This window comes from Hippopotamus amphibius, chromosome 13 (assembly GCF_030028045.1).
Source record: "Hippopotamus amphibius kiboko isolate mHipAmp2 chromosome 13, mHipAmp2.hap2, whole genome shotgun sequence".
Lineage (NCBI taxonomy): Eukaryota > Metazoa > Chordata > Mammalia > Artiodactyla > Hippopotamidae > Hippopotamus > Hippopotamus amphibius.
The window spans coordinates 44236692-44250302 of NC_080198.1; the positions used below are offsets into that span (position 1 = coordinate 44236692).

The 13611-nt window shown below is 45.0% G+C and overlaps 1 protein-coding gene across 10 annotated transcripts in view; it reads right to left on the reverse strand.

Annotated features, from left to right (window-relative positions):
- The window catches only part of ULK4 (unc-51 like kinase 4), a 559288-nt gene that overhangs the window by 265883 nt on the left and 279794 nt on the right, over positions 1 to 13611 (reverse strand). The gene's annotated exons all lie outside the window — the stretch shown is intronic.

Below are 13611 nucleotides of genomic sequence, written 5' to 3' on the forward strand. Positions count from 1 at the left end.
ACAGAATTACATCATAATAAAGACAAATGATCAAATGACCTCCATGCCTTCATTCTTTGCACAAGGTTGGATGAGTATCTGTTTGCTCTTGGATGAAGCAGATCCCTCTGTGTTAAGGCCCCAGCAGAGAGTCAGGTGAGCTGGGAGGCAGTGCGAATCACTCAGAGCACCAGCACTGCTGCATGCAGTCCCCTGCCCGTGCGCTGAGGGACAACCACGTAGCCCTCTGTGCTTTCGATGGGCAACAAAAGAGAGTGATCAGAAATCGAGTACATGGAATTTAGGAAACCACACCTGAGGGTGATTTTAAGATCACGAAAGAAAAACTTCTTAAAGAAATATTTCTGCAGTTTTGAGAGTAAACTGTTACTGCTATTTTACTTCTTTAGTCTTACACACTGCTGGTTATGTTGGATATGACCTCCTGCATCACTTCTTCAGTGTAATAAACTACACTTGGGACCTGAAAGAGTGAATTTTGCTTTCCCTAACACTTCACATCATACAGCTGGGAGTAACTTTGGTCCTAATTTCTCACTGTAAAGATACAAAAGATAATTTCTCTGTAACTTTTAAGGGATCTTAAAAATAACTTGCTTTGGTTTTGTTTTTTTACTCCTCTGAATTTTTAAAACATTAAACAACTAACACTGATTGTAATTAAAACTATAAAATTTCAAATAGTATAAAAATAAAATCTTTAAGCTCCAGGACTAGGTGAGGCAAGCCAACTGCATAGAGTACAGAAAGAAAGGAGGCACTCGCTCTCAAGACTGTGCCAATGCAAGCACTTGTTGGAAGTGAGTGCTTTTAGAGGCCTAGCTTGTCTCACCATAGCCCTGGCCCTGCCCCTTGGTCACTCTGTTAACAGCTACTCCTATCCTAAAGAGTAACAAGTGTATCAATTTAGTAGACTCCATCCAGACCCTTCCCTATTCATTTTCTCCCTTTCTCTCTCTCTCTCTCAAGACACACATGCACAAACACACATAAATATATGGTTTGTTCTGTTATCTAAACATAAATTATATCATATTTATTAATTCACTCAACAAATAACTAACTAATGAAGAGCTATTATGTACCAGGCACTGTTCTAGGCACCTGAGGGAACAAAACAAGGTTCCCTGTCCTCACGGAAATAGACAACAAACAACAGGCACGGGACTTCCCTGGTGGTCCAGTGGTTAAGACTCCGAGCTCCCAATGCAGGGGGCCGGGTTCAATCCCTAATCAGGGAACTAGATCCCACACGCCACAACTAAGGATCCCGCATGCCTCAACCAAGAGATCCTGCATGCTGCAAGTAGAAATTCCTCATGCCGCAACAAAGACCGGGTGCAGCCAAATAAATATTTAAATATTTTTAAAAATCAGGCATTGACTGTGTGTTAGAAGAAAATAAGTGCTGTGGCAGAAAAAGAAAAGAGCAGAGCAGGAAAGAGGGATTGGGAGTTCAGCAGTGAGGCTGTCCATCATTTTACACGGTGTGGTCAGGGTGGGACTCACTGAGAAGATGTCATTTGAATGGAAATTTCATTTTAAAATGCTGAAGCATCTTAGAATTCTTTGGACTAATTTAGTTTTAATAAAATTTTCCTTTGAAATAATTTTAAATTTACAGAAGAGTTGCAAAAGACAGTGCAGAGTTTCCATATACCCTTCACCCAGCTCTCCCTATGTTAACATCTTACGCAACCAATGTACATTGATCAAAACTAGGGACTTCACACTGATACAAAATTAATAATGAAACTACAGACGTTATTTAAATTTCACATTTTCCACTAACATCCTTTTCTCTTCCAGGATTGAATCCAGGATCCCATGTTGCATTTAGAATTAACTCACTTTTGCAATATATAGTTATTAAGTCCCCACTGTTCTAGGTACTTGGCTTATATCAGTGAATAAAACAGACCCCTCCCCCAAATTTTTTTAAATTAATTTTTTTTTTTAAATCATTCCTGCTGGGGACTTCCCTGATGGTCCAGTGGTAAAGGATCCATCCTGCAATGCAGGGGATGCGGGTTCGATCCCTGACCAGGGAAATAAGATCCCACATGCCACAGGGCAACTAAGCCTGTGGGCCAACTACTGAGCTTGCGTGCCTCAACTAGGGAGCCCACGTGCTGCAAACTGCAGAGCCCACGTGCCCTGAAGCCTGTGCGCCACAACTGGAGAACAGAAAACCTACAGGTCATAACTAGAGAGAAGCCCACATGCCGCAGCTAAGAGCCTCACACACGCCATAGCGAAGAGCCCACATGCCTCAACTAAGATCCAACACAGCCAAAAAACCCAAAAGGAAAAAAAAATGACAAAAACAACAATAACAACAGCCCTGCCCTTGTGGATGGCCTTGTGGAGTTTACCTTGCAGCAGAGGGAGGAGACAATAACATAATAAATAATTACATGATATGTTAGAGGATGATACACACTACAGGAGAAAACAGAACAGGGTAAAGCAGTCTAGGAGGGCTGCAGTGGAAGGCTGCAACTTTAAGCAAGGCATACTCTTTCAGAAGGCAATCGCTGAGCAGATTTGGATTTACTCTTTTACTACACTGCCAGGTTCTGTTAGCTAGTTTCTTTTCGGATAGTTGCATCAATGTTCTTCAATGTTATTGGCCTATGAGTGACATTCTCATCTGATTTTAGGATGAGTTTCATGCTAGCCTTGCCCATCCATTTTATTCCACAAATATTTATTGTGCATCTATTTCTGGGCGATATGGCAGAACTCACTAATAAAAGCAACTGGGCTCAGTGTATTTTTACTGGTAGATCTTCAAATATTTTTTTGAAAAACATCTTATACTCAGGACTACACACTGACTCAATTTTATTTCCATTTTCCAAGAAAATCATCTATAATGTCCAAGTTTTCAAATGTATTGTAACAGAATCATACATAGCAGTCTCTTCTACGTCCACCTATCTTCTGTGAACCGACTGACATCACCTTTTACACTGTCGTCTTCCTCTTTCTTATTGGTCAGACTCACCAAAGCCTTGCCTGTTTTATTGGTCTTTTCAAGGAACCACTTTCCATTTTAATCAGGAATCTACATTTGTGACTTTGAGTTAGTCATTACAAATGTACACAGTTTCCCACTTCCCTCTCCTAGATACGCAGGGGGATGGCACTTCCCTGCCCCCTCATAATTAGAGATGCCCATAACTGGACTTGCTTTGGCCAATTACTCATTTGGGAAGAAGCTTTAAGGGCCACAGAGGGCTTTGTCATCCTGTGTTTCCTCTGCCCTTATGACCAGTGATGGTCTAGACAGCAGAGGCTCCAGTTGCCCAAGTCTCAGAGTGAGGACGTGCAGCAGACCTGCTGGGAGTCCCTTGATGAACACATGGTTTCCAAAGCTCACAGAAATACCAACACGGCATCTGGCTCTGAAACTGCAGTTAGCAGATGTGCACATCCCACCAATGGGAGCTACTTGATTTCATGAGTCTTACCATCTATATCTTTGATACAAGACAAAAGGTCTGCTTTCCAAATACCAAAGGCTGAAAATTTATATTCTTCAGAAACACGAGCTTAAGAGTAGATGCTGGGACTTCCCTGGTGGCACAGTGGTTAAGAATCTGCCTGCCAATGCAGGTGACGCAGGTTCAATCCCTGATCCCACATGCCACGGAGCAGCTAAGCCCATGCGCCACAACTACTGAGCCTGCTCTCTAGAGCCCGCACACCACAACTACTGAGCCTGAGCACCACAACTGAAGCCTGAGTGCTGCAACTACTGAAGCCTGCACTCCTAGAGCCTGTGCTCCGCAACAAGAGAAGCCATTGCACTGAGAAGCCCATGCGCTGCAATGAAGAGTAGCCCCTGCTCACCACTAGAGAAAGCCTGCTCACAGCAACAAAGACCCAATGCAGCAAATAAAAATAAAAGTAAAAATTAAATAAGAGTGACCTTAAACAAACAAACAAAAAGAGTGGATGTTAACGTTTGATACTGTTTATTAGGCTGTGAGTTTCTCTGTTTCGCCTTTACAGATAGATGCACAAAAGGTCATTGAAAGTATAAGTGAGGGAAAGATGTCAGATGAGCCTAAACAGAAGACTTACTAGCTGCGGGGCTGGCAGCCGGGGCCGGAGGGGACAGTCAAGCCTGTCCAGCGCCACACCTGCTGCTCCCTGACATGCTGACAGTGCCTTGCATCGTGGTTACCATAAAATAACTCTCATTGGCATCCAGGCTTAATAAAAACACCTTCATCTGCTTAAAAAGGGTGATCAATAGATACAGAGAAGCCAAACTGAACGGCCTCAACAACATAAAATTCACTGACACCAGCTTAAGAATATTAATATGCAAGCAATGGGCTGCCACCAGTTTCATCTAATTATCTTTGCAGTTGGTTGGAAGGAAAGGGAGATTAATAAGCACCAAGTTACTCATGATAAAGTAACTAACCATACATAGGAAACCTATTCTTGTGAAGAATAAAGACACTAACAAATCTCTTCTTTTGGTCCCATTTGGTAAAATAACACACACCACTCCTTGCTCAAAGGCCAGTCTGCTGGCAAATATAGGTCAGTTTTACTGGAGATAAATCCATTGTTCCTTCCATATACATGTTTTTATGATTAAATACACCTTTTCTATGCTCTTGGCAGTATTTTTGGCTCCTTGCAAAGCCAATACTTTTTGGTTTTTCCTTGGATTCACAGAGTGAGAGCCACTTGTTGATACAGGCATTTCCTTTAAGTACAAAAGTCAACTTTCCAAACCTCCATTACCCCTGAACACTAAGAACCCAGGACCGTACCCCTGCCAACCAGGCCCTGAGCCTCCTGGCCTGGAGTTGCCAGAGTCACTGCAGGAGGGGCTCTGCCAGCCCCACTGCTCAACCTGCAAAGGGGCATAAAAGTACACACTGACTATCAAGAGCCCCCTCTCACCTCATCACTGGAAACACGCAGGGCACGATATTTGTTACAAAGAATACGGACGGATAATCCTTCAACTAGACTAGGAGACATGGTTCCTTTTCTATTCTAGCCGTTATTCAAAATACTATTGCGCTTTAGTTTCTTTGTTGTTGACTTTCAAACCATTCATAGACTGTGAACTTTGTTCAATATAAAGCAGGGCTTTATTAAAATTATATTATAAAATTGTATTTATTTCCTCTTCCTTCTTGTAGGTATAAATGCTTCTTTCCCAGAATGAGGGAGGGAGACCACAGAACAGAGGCATCGTTCCTGCTCGAGACGACGCCATGGTTCTCCAGGGGAACCTAGACAGTTCCTGCTGTGGCCTAGGTCATAGCTTCCCCCAGAAAGAATGCGAAAGACATGCGAAGAGCAGCTGAGAAGGTGTAAACATGAATTAAGCATGCTTCTACTAATTTCTATCAAATTGAGTTATTTCATTTCTCTTAGCAACTTTAATAAGATTTATTCTTGCTGTTCACAACCATATTCATAGCCCACGGGGGATAAATTATGCTTTGAAAAACATCATATTTACTTTCAAAGTCAGAGCAGAGAATTATATGAGGGGAGAAACCACCAGGGTAAACGTGTGGGACCAGAGTTCTTCCTGGGCCCCTGGAAGACTGGTGTAAAGAGGAAAGGGAACCACAAGTTTGATTCAAAGACCACAGGCCAGAGCTAGAGGAGACAGATGATGCTGATTAAGGCTGTGTCTTCACTAGATGTTCCTCTAAGACAGCCTCTCTCCCTAAAAAGGTCTGCCTGAGCCCCAGGGAGAAAGGACTGTAAGAGAAGCCTAGGTATATAAAATCCTGGTGTCTTTTTTTTTTTTTTTTTTTAATCCTCATGGCTCACTAACAAAGCAAGGAGTCCACACCACTTGCGCCCCAACACATGCAAGGAAAGCGGTGTGAGGAGAGAAGGACGCATTTAATAACCGGCAACAGGGACTCTGGCCCAGGGTCAGAGGCCCAGGCACCAGCCGCATCTGGGCTGATCGCGGCAGGCAGTGACAGAGCAGCCACGTGGGCCCGAGCGGGGGCAAGGCGGAACAGACAGTGTATTGATAAGGTGCTATGTGCCGTGGCCTATACCCCAAGCACTCCACCTATACCACCTCATTTAATCCTCACCAAAACCCTGGAGAACCAAAAGTTCTCCCCTTTTTACAGATAAGGACACTGAGGTTAGCGAGGTGAAATGTCACTTGCCAAGGACCGCCCAGCTCCGCGACTGTGAAGCTGGGATTCAACCTGTGGGATGGCGGGCGCCCTAATCCCCATGCAACGTTGCCTGGGGACCACACTAGCGGAGCAGGAAAGCAGAGGGCCGGGTGTCAGGGTCGCCAGCCAGCACACTCCAGGTTAACCAACACGACCTGAGGACCCACGGACTTAAGGGCGGTGGAAAGAGGCACAGAAATATTGATGTGGGGCCGTTATTGTAATGCTGCCCTCTGACTTCCCTGGCTACAATGTCACCAGCCCTATGTCACCACCACTGGGACCTCGTGGCTTCATAAGAGCCCTTAATATAGATCACTTGCTGTAAGACATGCAACCTGGGAAGCAAGATGTGGGTATTAGGCAACCAAGGAAAGGAGAAAATGAGCATACTACCCCCAAGAATGAAATCTCACACTAGTCCCACAGTCAACAGCCACATGATTGAGACATTCAGTGTTAGCGCTGGCTGATGGGCGAGAAAGGAAGCTGAGCTCACGGGAGAAGCCTTCACTGCCCTCCCATAACAAAGACACCCAAGGTGATCCTCCTGTACTTTATGACGAAAATCTTCAGCTCCTCCATCAATAACCCAGTAAGGACGGCTGACCTAATTTGTGTGCCCAACACCACAGTGTATGGACATTTAATAAACAGGACACTTGAGAGTTCCAATAAAACACAGCATTTGCCAGTAGAGATAATTAGAATTGAAGCCACAAAATTCTAGTGTTTGGCAACACAGATGAAACAACTTCATTAAAATGTACAGCTTCAGCAAATGAAAGGCAGGAGAGCACTGGACCCTGAAGAATCAGCCTTCTCAAAACTAATTGCTTCAGTGCTTAAAGAGGACAGCTCTGCAACTCCAAGGGCACAGCAAGGAAACACCACTAAAAAAACGATCAGCCTTCCCAACGTGCTCTCACGGTAAACAGAGCGTTATACCTGATTCTAATATCTGAAGATGGAAACGACACTAGAAGACTCCAGGTGAAAAAGTTGGGCTGGGGTCTGAACAGTCCAGGTAGGAGATATCTTTAACAACGAAAAGTAACAATGAAACGTGGTCACTCTCTTCTGCCCTTGGTGTGGGTCAGAATTCAAAAGACACATTAGAAGAACCAATCCTTAGGAGGTTAGAAACCACTGAGAGAATGAAAAGCAGAAGCACACACAAGTGATGCACACGTGACATCCACAATCTCCTAGAAATAAACACACGGCGAATCCTATTCAACATACATTCAAATTACCTTTTGAGGGGGAGAAACTTATGTTGCTCTACAAGCTGCCCCTGCACTGTGCATGTACTTGCACTCAATACAAAGGCTGTCCACCCACTCTCCTTTTCATACGTTCTCCTGCACGGCTAGAATCCTAGCGATCTGGAGCCTGCAGAAAGGAACCTCAGAGCACCCAAATGACAAGAGTACCCTGGGTGGGGATTTTTCACAGGGCTGTCCCACAGGCAGCTCAAACTCAGTGGAATCTATATTGCACCCAGCTCCTTTCCCCTCACACTTCCTCCTTTTCTGTTTCCCAATTCAATGAACAACTCTCCAATCTGCCCAGCTACCCAGGCACCCAGCCATAAATCTTGGAATCACCCGGGACTACCGTCTCTATTCTCATCTCCCACATCCAATCAGCCACAACAGCCCCTGGTTCTCCCCGATCCCCTCTTGAATCTGTCATCTGTGCTCCATCCCCACTGCCACTGCCCTCTAGCTGGGGCCACCACCAACTCCTAATGGTATCTCTACCCTCGCCCTCACCATTCTGCCTGCTAACCAGCTTCCTCTTTCTAAAGTGGCAGGCATTAGTCTCCACTCCCAGGGCTGACAGTGGGGGCTGCGGACCTGGGGAGTGAGGGCGTGGAGTCTACAGTAGGTCCAGGATAGAGAGAGGCCACTGCTTCCCACAGTCCAATTTGTGTCCAAAGTCCTAGTGAGATTCCAAGGCCTGAAAGGGGCAGAAGCCACAAGAACCAAGAGATGACAGAGCAAGGGCACTGCAGCTCAAAGGCTTTCAATCCCAAAGGAGCATCCCATTATGATTTTGGAAAGTCTCAAGACTTAGCGAGACAAATGCTGACCCCTGGGGGTGAGGAACAGGGATGGAAACAAACTGGATTAAACCAAAAGGGCATCAAGTAATTTAAAATGAATTCACTCATTTACCACATGAACATATACTCGGGATTTCCTGCGAAGAAAGGCTAGGATTTGGTGGTCCAAAGTGGGACTGTTTGGGGTGTGAGGAAGTTGGTGCTGGGTAATTGCCACTGGGCCTTTGCTCTGCCAGCTGTGAAGCAGTTAACCAGCTCCTCTGCCCTGTGATTGGGGTTTCGTGGGGCTTAGCAGGCTCTGAGGAGACTAAGGGAGGGCCTGGAAATGTTCTTCTCCCATCTGTAGCCAAAAACACATGGTGCTCTCACCCTAAAGGCCTGGAGGTATAAAATTAAGTCCTTTCTTTTATTTAGATCTCCCTCCATCCTTCTGGTTAAAGACACGAGAGAAAAGAGTTTTAAATTGTTTTTAAATTTGACTGACAGACACAGTAGAGCCCCTCCAGCAGCAAATACGAGTTATTATTAGCAAAACATTCCAGCTGGCACAGAAGGGAGTCTGGCTCAACTGGTGCCATCTGTCAATCAGCGTGCCAGCTCGGCTCTAGAAACCCAGTCCTGCGCAACACCCACGGCAGTGCACTGTGGCTGCCCTTCCGGCAGGTTAACTGTGTCACTTGGCTTCCCCGGCGGGCCCTTTCACATTATTTAGGCTTCTTACAGGCAGCTTCTGTCCCCTGGGCTCCCAGCAGGGACCTAAGCCTCAAGGCAGGCGCTGTGGGCCTCAGCCAACGCTGTTCAGGAGGGAGAACCCTGGCCGCAGAGCCAAAGGGAAGCTGCCAGGCCCAGTGTCCCCGGGGACGGATTGTGCCCCTTTCATGTGTCTGCCTGGAGTGTTGAAAGACAGGCTGCTCTGGCCCACAACACGCTCTCTGAGCTAAATGCAGGCCGGAAGTAAGGGGGACAGAGGAGAAAGAGAAAATACACGTGTGCATCCAGACACAAAACCCCTCCTGCCATCTCCTAGCATCCCTGCCACTGTTCAAAGAAAAAACAACAATAATAAAACAATAATAAAGGCTTGGCAAACTCTCATCTGCATTCTTAAAAACTCAGGCCAGATAGCATTTGCTGAAGCTGGGGGTGATGGGCAAGGCTGCCCTTCTCGTGTTGCATGACGTTCCCCTCACCTTCCTGTGCTTGCCTTCATCACAGCACCTACCACATCCCTCAATGGTTGTACACCCATTCCTCAAGCAATACCGGGCCCTTCGCCGGCAGAATTAGGACTTTTAGCCTGCTCTCCAGAGCCTAGATGCACTGCCTGGTATGCAGTGGCCTCTGGTAAAATAAGGAAATGCTCCATGTTGCTTATATGAACACAGCTCAGAAAGGGATATACAGCTTGTGGGACGCTCCAAGAAATGAATTTGCCAGCAACTAGAAACTGCCTTCAATCAAGCAATCAATAAATATTTATGGAGCACCTAAAATTTGCTATTTATTGGTGTGAAACAGAACTACAAAAGGATAAAAAAAATGATCTTTCTCAAAATGTTTTCAATCCGTATCTATTTACTTTTGAATAATGTTTGCAATAAGTGATACATTCAGATCTTCTGACTTCAAATGAAACACATAAAACCTCTCCCCTGCCACATGTCTGTCTAGTACTCATGAAGCATTTGAATCAGCATGGGAAATGCACAGTCTAAAATTCTGAAAGACATTGACACCGTTTTAATGGGACCTTCTGTTAAAGATAACTGCTCACAGATATAAAGAAGTGCCCCATTCTAAAGAAAGAAATTATAACAGAAGGCAAAAGTGAATGAAAAGATCAATACACAGAATTATCAAAAGAGTTTTCAATCACAGCTATCTTGACTGTGGGAGTTTGCAAAGTTTTTGCAGTGGGAGTCTCCCAAGTGTTGGTACTCATGGTTCCTAACCCAAAGGAGAACTAGTAAATCCTACAGGCAAAAGATATTAGTGGGAAATGACTGGAAGCTGACTTAAACCTAGGGTTTGGGGGCACATAAAGAAATGGTGCAGTGAGCGAAAAGAAGATTGGGCTGAAAAAAAGATAAGAGCTCCTTGGCCTGTCCCAAACCAGCTGGCAAGCCTGGAGCAAAGCAAGACTCATATTACCAGACTTGGGAATGAATGAATGAATGAATAAGTAAGTAAGTAAGTAAATAAGTAAATAAATAAATAAAATTAAAAAAAAAAAATTGAAGCCCTGAGAAGGGAACATAAGGAGTAGGGCCAAGACTTAAACTCAGAAGTGCATCTTCCTTTTCCATTACCTCACTCTGCCCTCACAATTCTAAAATTCATATCAGGGAATGCATAGATGAAGTGGTCCATACATATAATAGAATACTACTCAGCCATAAAAACGAATGAAATAAAACCCTTTGCAGCAACATGGATGGACCTAGAGTTAATCATACTAAGTGAAGTCAGACACAGAAAGACAAATACCATATGATATCACTTATATGTAGAATCTAAAATATGACACAAATGAACCTATCTACAAAACAGAGTCACAGATACAGAGAACAAACGTGGTCGCCAAGGCAGAGTAGGGGAGTGGGGGAGGGATGGACTGGGAGTTTGGGGTTGGCAGATGCAAACTCTTACATATAGAATGCATAAAAAACAAGGTCCTACTGTACAGCACAGGGAACTATATGCAATATGCTATGATAAACCATAATGGAAAAGAATGTATATGTATGTATAACTAAATCACTTTGCTGTACAGCAGAAATTAACAAAACGTAAATCAACTATACTTCACTAACAAATAAATAATGATCATAGCAAGGTATGCAGAGATAAGGAGGTAACTTTAAAAATGGATACAAATTTTGTGCACATTGGAGTAATGCTTTAAGCACCGCTGCTCCCCCGGGGCTGCAAACTCATTTGTCCTTAACACCTTTTTTGATAGGTCAGCTCTCCTCCCTGAACAGCAAGTGGTCAGGTGGGATACCACTGGGGAAATGGGAAAACCTGAACATAACGCCTACTGACCCCCAGGCCCTGGAAGCAAATACTTTCTGGATCTGAAAGGAATTTTTCAACCAGTTTTTGTTGCAGAAGGCTGTCTCTGAAGAGTAGAAATGTTAAACAAGGAGCACCTTTTCCCAATAAATTATTCTGAGCAGGTAACAAATCAGATATCAGGGGAACTGCAAACATATATGCAATGTTTAAAAATCAGCAGCACGAGGCAGCCCAGACCTGCCGCTCACCCTAGGATTTGCTGCACTTGGTATTTTACGCATGATCACACTTTTGTTCTCAATCTCCATAACGGAGGGCAGTCAGTTTGCCTTTTCTTAGACTCTACTTAGATAATAACAGTTATATTTGTATAATCACGTTGGAACATTCGATAAGCTCGTTTTTGGCCACACGAGGATAAAAACTATAACATCTTGGAGAATAAATTGGCTGCAATGGGCTAAAATCATCTCAGGAATTTTTCATCTCCTAGATGATATTTTGTGTTTAAAAAAAATTAACTGGGACTGGAAGATTCCCTAGATATAAGCATAACCTGGTCCATGTTAATGTGGGTCATGCTGCACAACCGTGGCGGGGATCAAGGAATCTTCTGCTGGGAAAAGGTTTGAGAAAAAGGATCAGTAAACCCGCAGAACATGAACAGAAGCAGGGCATGGGCTGGGCAAACAAGAGTCAGGAGACTGACCAACTTGACCGTGGGAGAAAGTGACAGTACACTTGCCAGTGTTCATTTCTGAAGCTGAAGGGAACTGAGAGTTTAAATTAATTCCTTACACCAAGCCAGGCTGGACATCTAAGAGCCATGAGAAACCAACTGACCCTTCCCTTTAATATCTATTCTGGGACAAACACCCTTGGCGGCCTTGGCTATATGCTAGACATCCAAAACTCATCTATGGAGTGCCTGTTGGGTCATGGCATTGTCTCTGCATGAAAGCAACAGTCCCAGCAGTCCATGAAAAGTCCCTTGAGCTCAGGAATGAAGGAGTGAGGAGGAGGGGAAACGGAAAGCTATGGTGTTTTCATATTTTTAACTCCTGTATCTCAATAAATGAACTTCAGTTTGAAGAGCTTAGATGTCAAGTTGGCATCATTAAATTTTCCTCATGCAGGTCTGACAGAAAACCAGAAATCAGAACGAGTGCTAAGAATAAGGGGAGGGAGGAAGGATGGGAAGGAAGAAAAGAGAGTCAGAAGAATTTGATTGTCCCCAAGAGGAAAAGTGAGCCCCGTAGGGCTGAGCTCAAGGAATAATCCCTTATCTGCAGGTGCTAAATCAAGACATCTCTGCATCGCAAGGCAGCTGTTCACTGCCATCTGGAACGAAAAGCAAGGCACAGACCTACCTAGCACACGTCCAGCCACGGGGTGCCTCCACATAAATGCTGGCCAGTGTTTCAGAGGGAGGTGCACAGAGACAGAGCTCTTGTTCCTGCACATCACCACTGTCTACTGTCAGCCCCCAGAGGACCCCTGCCATTCTCAACAGGCAGGGAGAAGAAAAGCAAGAGCTTCTCTTTACCTCTGGGCACTTCCAGCTGTTTCTGGATGCGTGGAGCCCTCCTGTTGGGTTGCTTTCTTGCTACCACACTCTCACCTGTGAGTAGAGGGATGGTGTCACAGCCCCTCCTGCATGTGAATTTTGATGAGCTGCAAATGACTAGATGCCTGGTCCCCTTGGGCTGACTGGCTGGCCAGGAATCCTTCCTCCTGTTGGGGGCATGGTAACGAATGGTGATGGCTGTCATGAGCTTGTGTTGGTGTGGGGTGAGCAGAGAAGGGTACTGATCTTTAGGGGATGCCCCTGAGCTTCAGAGGCATATATAGCCCATTCCCAGAGGGATGGATTTTATTATTCACCAATCGTATTGGCTAAACTTAGGATCTCATCTTTCAGGGCACAAGTAGCAGGTTAAGCAAACCAACCAACCAAACGAAATCTGCTTAGGAAGGAGAAGAAATCATTCACGCAGCTCCCATTCTGAAACATTTCACATCACTATGCTCTTGAAGTCCAACAAAATGTGGGCTCTGCTCCCACCAGGGCTCTGCACTCCAGCAGAGAGAGGGGCAGAGAGCAATGACTCTGAGCCACATCGTCCAAGTCACTGTCACCAGACCCAACAAGGTCAGAGAAAAAGGCAAAACCTCAGGCAGCTGGAAACACATTGTCTAAAGCCATACAGATGACAGGGAGCCTTTCCCCTACAGCAGCTCAGAGGGGCAGAGCGCCCAGCTGCACCATTCTGCGCCGGCTGCCACAACCAGGTGCAGGGCTGCGGGCGCCCCTGGAAGCAAGCAGCAGGG